This window comes from Corapipo altera, unplaced genomic scaffold (assembly GCF_003945725.1).
Source record: "Corapipo altera isolate COAL_440 unplaced genomic scaffold, ASM394572v1 297b, whole genome shotgun sequence".
Classification (NCBI taxonomy): Eukaryota; Metazoa; Chordata; class Aves; order Passeriformes; family Pipridae; genus Corapipo; species Corapipo altera.
In genome coordinates this window covers 4,765-11,437 of record NW_020885066.1, presented here as the reverse complement: position 1 = coordinate 11,437, position 6,673 = coordinate 4,765, and the positions used below count along the sequence as shown (strand labels likewise).

The following is a 6,673-nucleotide window of genomic DNA, read 5'->3' as shown; positions in this document are numbered from 1 at the left end:
CAGGAGCCCAGGTTGGTGCAGTGACAGCAGTGACAGCTGCTGGGAAAGGACTGAATGGGTGCTTAGAATGGGCAAAGTCTATTTGCCTTCTGTTGGTCAATTAATTCAGGCAGCCTCAGCTCGGAGCCTGGCCAGGGCTGTACTGGCACTATAAAGAAATAATTAGAGCTCTGGAGCAGGGCGATGAACAGCAAATTCTCAGTCACAGCCAAGCAGAGGCAGATTTTACCCAGTTATTGGCAGCTGTGCCTCCTGTGGGCTGTGGCAATGGGTTTGTCTCTCTTCTGTGACCTTCCTGGCACCCCCCTGTGCCAGCCCTGCACCAGCCTTGCACCCCGTGCACCCCACTCATCCCCACACTGTACCAGAGGATGCAGCTCTGGTGACAAATGGGGATCAATGAGCTGTTATGGCTCAGCCAGGGAACCCCAAGGTGCAGCAGTGCTCAGTCAGGGATGGCCTCAGCACTTGGCAGGTGCTGCTCGTATGGAGGATTTTTTAAAATAAAACTTTGATTGCATGGTGCTGATGAAAGCATTTGCCACAGTGTTTGGTCAGCCCCACCAGTGGCTCCATGTTTTGGGGAGGGCAAAGGAGGAGCCAGGGCTTCTCCTCTTACCCCTCACTCCCACTCGGCAGCCTCAGACACAAAATCCATCATTTTCCCTGCTCCTCTTCTGGACATTCCCAGCAGTGAGGCTGCACAGCTCTGTCTCTGCTGTGATGGCTGGTGAGGCCAGGACGAGCCACTGCAGCCCTGACAGCAGCGTGCTGGGGTCAGACAAGCCTGGCCTTCCTGGCATGTGTCCCCCTGCCCAGGGAATGCTAAAAGAGCCTGGCTCTGGAGGAAGAGCAAGGTTTGAATACCAATGACTGCTAATTACCAGGAAAAGCAGGTGCCATCTATCATCGTAATCAGGGATCTCTCAGTTCAAGTGTTGCCAGGACAGATCCTTCTTTCCTCCTCATATTCACCTCCCACGGTCTCGGTGTGCCTGAAGAGCCCTGCACAGGCTGCAACACGGCCAGACCCCTCAGCTCTTCCTGCCTCACAAGGGATGGGCTCCCAGTGCCTGGCCAGGCCAGACCCCTCAGCTCCTTCTGCCTCACAAGGAATGGGCTCCCAGTGCCCCCCAGGCTGCCCCGGTGCACCCACCTCGACCAGGGACAAGGTGAGTGCACTTGTGCCAGCTGTTGAGGGATGCCAGGGGTGAGGCAAGTGCTGGGGTTTGTGGCACATCCCAGTTGAGGCAGCCTTGGTGCAGGGCTGGGTGACCCTGGCACGGTGCTGTGAGACACTGGCACAGGGCTGGGTGCAATCCAGCAGCACCCACCAGCCTTGCCGTGGGTGACCACAGTTGCCTCTCCATTCGTGGCTGCCTGCTGACAGCAGGGACATCTGCACAGCAGCAACAGCCACCTGGAAGGCACAGGAGACATTTAATTGCACAATTATAAATGTCTTTGGCCTTTTTATCTCGCTGAGGCTGACAAGCACCTTCAGCATCAAACAAAGAGCTGCCGTTATCGCTCGGCACAGCGGCTGCTCCTGGGCAGCTGCCACCCCTGAAGGGGCACAGACAAAAGCAGAGGAGCTGTGCTTTGTCAGCAGGTCTGTACTGGTCCCAGAGCCACTGCTGTGGCATGGGCTTGGCCATCACTGGGGAAGCAGGAGCTGCCCTTTTCCTGCCATCTCTGGAGCCCCAACAGCAGTGGCAAAGGGAAAAGAGGAGAGATGGGAAGTTGTTCTGAGGTTTCTGGAGTTTCTATTACCATGAAGAGCACTTACAGGGTATTCTCCCCAGGCACCTGCCCCCACAACCCTTTTTTTCAGGATGGTGTCTGACTTCGAGGACGTCGGTAATTAAAAGGTCATTTTAATGAGCTGTGATCTGTTGGCAGATCAGGCTGTCACGAGTCAGTCAGACCAGGAGGACTGTTGCACAACTGTTTACAGAGTGCTCTGCAAATGGGCACTTCTGGTAGGACTGGGTAATTCAGGTTTTTCTTGCAAGTCCCTTCTTCATAATGAAGTTTGTTCCCCATTGACAAGTTCCCAGGGGAATGTGGCATCTCTGTTCACCAGGGGTTAAACAGAGTGCTCAGGTGTGATGGGGCAGCAGTGGGGCAGCAGCCAGGATGAGAGGACAGTGGAGCCACATGCTCCTGGTGTCCCAAGCATGGAGGTGGTGGGGCTGTCCCTCCAGGCAGCTGTAGGGATGGCACTCAGCCCTGGGGGTTTATGCTGTGAAATATTTTTAAGTGAATTCTATTAAATACCAGGAGACAAAGAGATTAACAGGGCAATGAAAAGGCTTTTTGTGAGATTTAGGTGCTCCTTGATGATGGCAATTGTGTGTTGGATAAATGGTGGTTTGTGACTGTAAATAGAGGTTCTCAGGGTAATGGAATGTACATCAGGAATGCTGTACATCCCCAGGGAAAAACAGGCTCAGGGACCTCCAAAAGGATAAGAGTTGCCCTGAACCTGTTAAAATCATTGCTAACAGTGTTGTCTCACCTGATGAGAGCCGGGTGGCTCTGCCTCACAGCAATGCATAAATCCCTGCTTTGCCTTGCAGGGAACAGGATGTGTCAGGTATCACATCACACTGCATCAGAACGCCAAGTGGCACAATGAATCAAGCTCCCCAAAATAGAACCTTCTTCTAGAAATAAGCTTGTCACTGTCAATTTAAACTCTTGCCAAAGAAGCAGGATTTGATACAAGTTCCTTTTGCCAGCAATTTACAGAAGTGTGTGGGTTTAATTACTATTTATAACAGCAGGAGTCTAAAGGGAGAGCGGAAGGTGTCTCTGTCCAAATGTGCAACAGGAAACCCAGATCCTTAATGCAGGTCCTGTACAGCAGATTTGGGGAGAGCACAAAGCACAATCCACTCTGAGCACTGAAGGAAAAGGAGCATTTCCTCCATTTCCACTTCCCCAACACCACAGTGGTGACACAGGGAGACTGCTGCCTGCCCAGAGCACTGGCCCCTGCACCTCACCAGCCTGAAGGGTTCTAAGGGGTTATTTAGAGACAAAAACTTACAAAACTCTGTATGGAGGGAAGGGATCCTGCCTGGTCAACACACTGTGAGAAAGGTGTCAGTCTGGCAGCCTCAGGAAGGGCGTTTGTCTGGGAAAAGCCCTGATGTGCCATGCACGGGCACTAATCCCAGCGGCTCCCTTATTCCATCACTGGGAATGAGGCGCTGACTTGTTCCTGGGCTGTTTTCCTGCAAAGACAAAACCCTGCCATGCCCCCAGTGCTGCACAAGCAGGTGCCACCAGCCCTGCCTGGGGAACCTCACATAGGCATGGCCCTGCACCAGCTTGTGGCTGGTGGGACCCTCCGAGGCTGAGCCCAGCAGTGGCTTGGGCTCTGTTATTGATTTGAGGAATGTTTCAAACAGATCATTTGTTTTCATCAGGCACGTGCCCGTGTCTCAGCCCTGCTGTCCCTGACGCAGGTCGACAGCTGTCCTCAGGAATGCTTTAATTGTGTTTTCCTTTGCACAGCTCTTACCTAATGCACTCTGGCCTCATCAGATTAGACACCTCTCGTCCCGGGGATGTTGTCGTGTTTTCAAATGGCTTCAATCAGCACCTCCCAGGCTCTGGTTATTTCTGGATACAATAAAGCTAAACCTCATCCAGGCTGGTGAGTAATGGAGGTGCATCTCCCACCCCCATCCAGCCTGGCTTTAAATTTGCCTGGCTGACAGCCCCTCGATGCTGGCAGAACACAATTAAGCCTCTTGTCTTGCAGACGTTGTCCGCGGTTACACACGGCTCAGGAGGAAGAGCTCAGCAACAGCAACCGGGTTTCTAATGATCTTGTCATTGAGAACAGCACAGAGAGATAAATGAAAGAGTGAGGGAATAGCCAAGATCAAAACTCAAATTTCCAGATGTCCAGAGCACGGCAGGTTGCAGGCTGGCCATGTTTGTCTCCTTAGACCCACGCTGGCACAGCACTTGGGGTGCAGGGACATGTGTCCTCTTAGTGACAGAGAATGAAATGCAGAGGAACAGAGCCCGAGCCCACCCAGCACCAGGTGTGGGGGCTTCTCTCCCGAGCATCTCCAGGCGAGGCTGCTCGTAAATGTCATTTTGCAGAAGCTACTTCCCCTGGGAACCCCCAGGATCCTTCACCAGCTCATGTCTCCACTGCCCAGCTGCAAAGCGGCCACAGCCTCGGGAAGGGAACCGAGGTGGGAAAGGACCAGCTGGACCCCGGGCTCAGGGCAGAGATGTGCTGTGCTCCACTCTCTTGAGGAGGGCTGACAGCTCCAGGATGGTCCCTGTGCTGTGGGATCAGCTCAGCCTTCTGGTTCCCAGCACACCAGTCCCAGACAAGGGCTATCTTTCCCCAGATGCTCTCCCCGGCAGTGGAATTGCCCTGTCTTCTTATCATGAGCCACCACAACACCTGCATTGATTCCTTTCACTCCACAGGCGGTATTTTGACTTCTGGAATTCATCTTACCTAGCAAGGGACTTAAAATATAACCCAGACAATTTCCTCTCCTCATTTTTAATAATCTCTTTCAGCCTTAAATTAGTTTTTGAAAATATATATTGGGATGATAGGTTTTTTATCACAGCTGATGGACAATATCCATCACACCTGTGTCCTACTCCTCACAACACATGCACATTCCTTACAGCAGTCCTGCAGCAATTCTAACAGCACTTAATTCATTACAACCCCGTCACTGCATGCACATGCTCCCCTCAACAATGTCACAGTGATTTGTCACCCAGAGCCCTGTGAGCAGCTCTGGTCCCTCCCTGCAGAGCCACGGTCACTCCTTAAGCCATGGGACGGGATGGAACGGGCCCATTCAAGCATGGCAGGTGGAAGATGCTGCCCTGTCCCCCACTCTGAAAAGTCTGGGAGGTGACAGGTGGAAGAGCAGAAGCAAAAAGACCTTTTCTACCCATGATCCCTTTGTCCACTCGCCGGGCACAGCAAGGCTGAGCCAAAGTGCTGGGGCTGTGCTGGCACATCTTTGCATCCTGAGCCCTGGTGAAATCAAAGGGGACAGAAAGACAAAGCAGGAGCATCTCAGTGGGCTCGAGCCATGCCCTCAGCACTGTCCTGGCCGAGGATCCCACTGGCTGCACGCTCCAGACAGGGGCATTTCCAACTGCACCTTCCATCTGGCATCGATTACTGTCCCATTTCTCGAGCCTTCATTTGCAGTCAGCAGAGGCAGCCGACTGACATTGAGGGAGAACGACTCCTCAGATCTCATCAATCAAGTGCCATCAGGATCCAGCTTCCCAGGCTCCTGGACCACAAGGTCACCCTCCGTGGGAGATAAGCTTTCCAGCTGAAGCAGAGCCCTGCTCCTGCCCCCCTCCCACTGCAGCCCTGACTCTGTCACACGATGGGAGGGGAGAGACCCTGAACTGGAGGCTGTCATTGCTCACCGACCCCTCCATCCTGCCTCAGGGCTCTCAGACCGTTTCAGGGATAAGTGGGAAGAAAATTCACAGTTTTTTTTATTTCAGGAAATAGTTAAATACACAGGAACATCCAATAGCACCAGACTCAGAGCTTTCCCCCAGGGCAGTGTTCAGACTGGGGCTGTAGCCAGGCCCCAGCCCCACTCAGGGAGGGGGTCACAACAGCACCTGAGACCTTATTGCTATTCCCTGTTCTACCCCCCAGCAAAGGAGTTAAATTCAAACTGTGTATGAAGCTCGTGTGCTGCTCTGCTCAGCGTGGCCCTGAACTGTGCACCATGAGCAGGGCTTGTACTTTATGGGAAAGATTGACCCATAACTCTTGAGTTTTCCCTGGAAAGCTGCTCTGGGCTGATGGCTGCAGGGCTGTGTGACCCTGGCACAGCCGTGGAGTGCAGGACTGTGGTTTCTGTTACCAACAGGAACCGTGGCTGCAGCTCCAGGTGCTCCCTGGGGGACCCTTGGGAGGCACAGCCCTGCTCCAGGGGCACTGGGAGCAGAGCCCACGCACGGTCATGCCCTGAACACCTCCCACCTCCTGTCCTCTCGTGCACCCCCTTCCCCAGACATGCAGGAGTGTAACTGCGAGTCGGTGAGCAAATTCTCTGGGCAGGCTAAGCACTCTAGCCTAATTTTTTTCCCTGGTAAAGACGTGTTTAAAGCAGAATCTTGACTTACACGTCTGTAAATACGGAAAATTTTTATTTAGAGCTTAACTAATCGGTGCTTTTAATTAATATGTTCACAGAATTCCATGACAGCAAGGCAGGTGTACATGCAGCTGAGTGGTTTATATTGCCACCTGCAGTTAGGACTTAGAACCTGCCAAAACTTAAATATATTTCCAAATCCATGGTATATAGCTGAGGTCTGCATTACAGTAACATCTTGGATCTCCAAAGGAAAGTCACGTATCAATGCTGTTCTACAAGCTTTCTCCTGTACCACACACTGCACCAAAGAGCCACACCAAGGCCTCAGTTAGCTCTGAGTGCAGCTTGTCCCCATCTCCCTTCTCAACCATGCCAAAAGCAGAACTTTTCAAACATAGCAAAAGTTCCAAAGTCTCAATATCCTTGTTTATAGCCCTGTAAAGAGGCTTAAATCGAGGACAAAGAGGCACCTTTGGAAAGGACAGTGCACCAACTAACAAAGAAACAGGCCTATTTTTAGAAAAAAAAATACTAAACAG

The 6,673-nt window shown here is 52.3% G+C and overlaps 1 long non-coding RNA gene across 1 annotated transcript; it reads left to right on the top strand.

The window, feature by feature from the left end:
- The first annotated feature begins 1,115 nt into the window (after positions 1 to 1,115).
- Positions 1,116 to 4,029, top strand: LOC113959839. Its single transcript, XR_003531928.1, has 3 exons — positions 1,116 to 1,172; positions 3,526 to 3,667; positions 3,776 to 4,029. It is a non-coding gene; the product is annotated as an uncharacterized LOC113959839 (long non-coding RNA).
- The last annotated feature ends 2,644 nt before the right edge of the window (positions 4,030 to 6,673 follow it).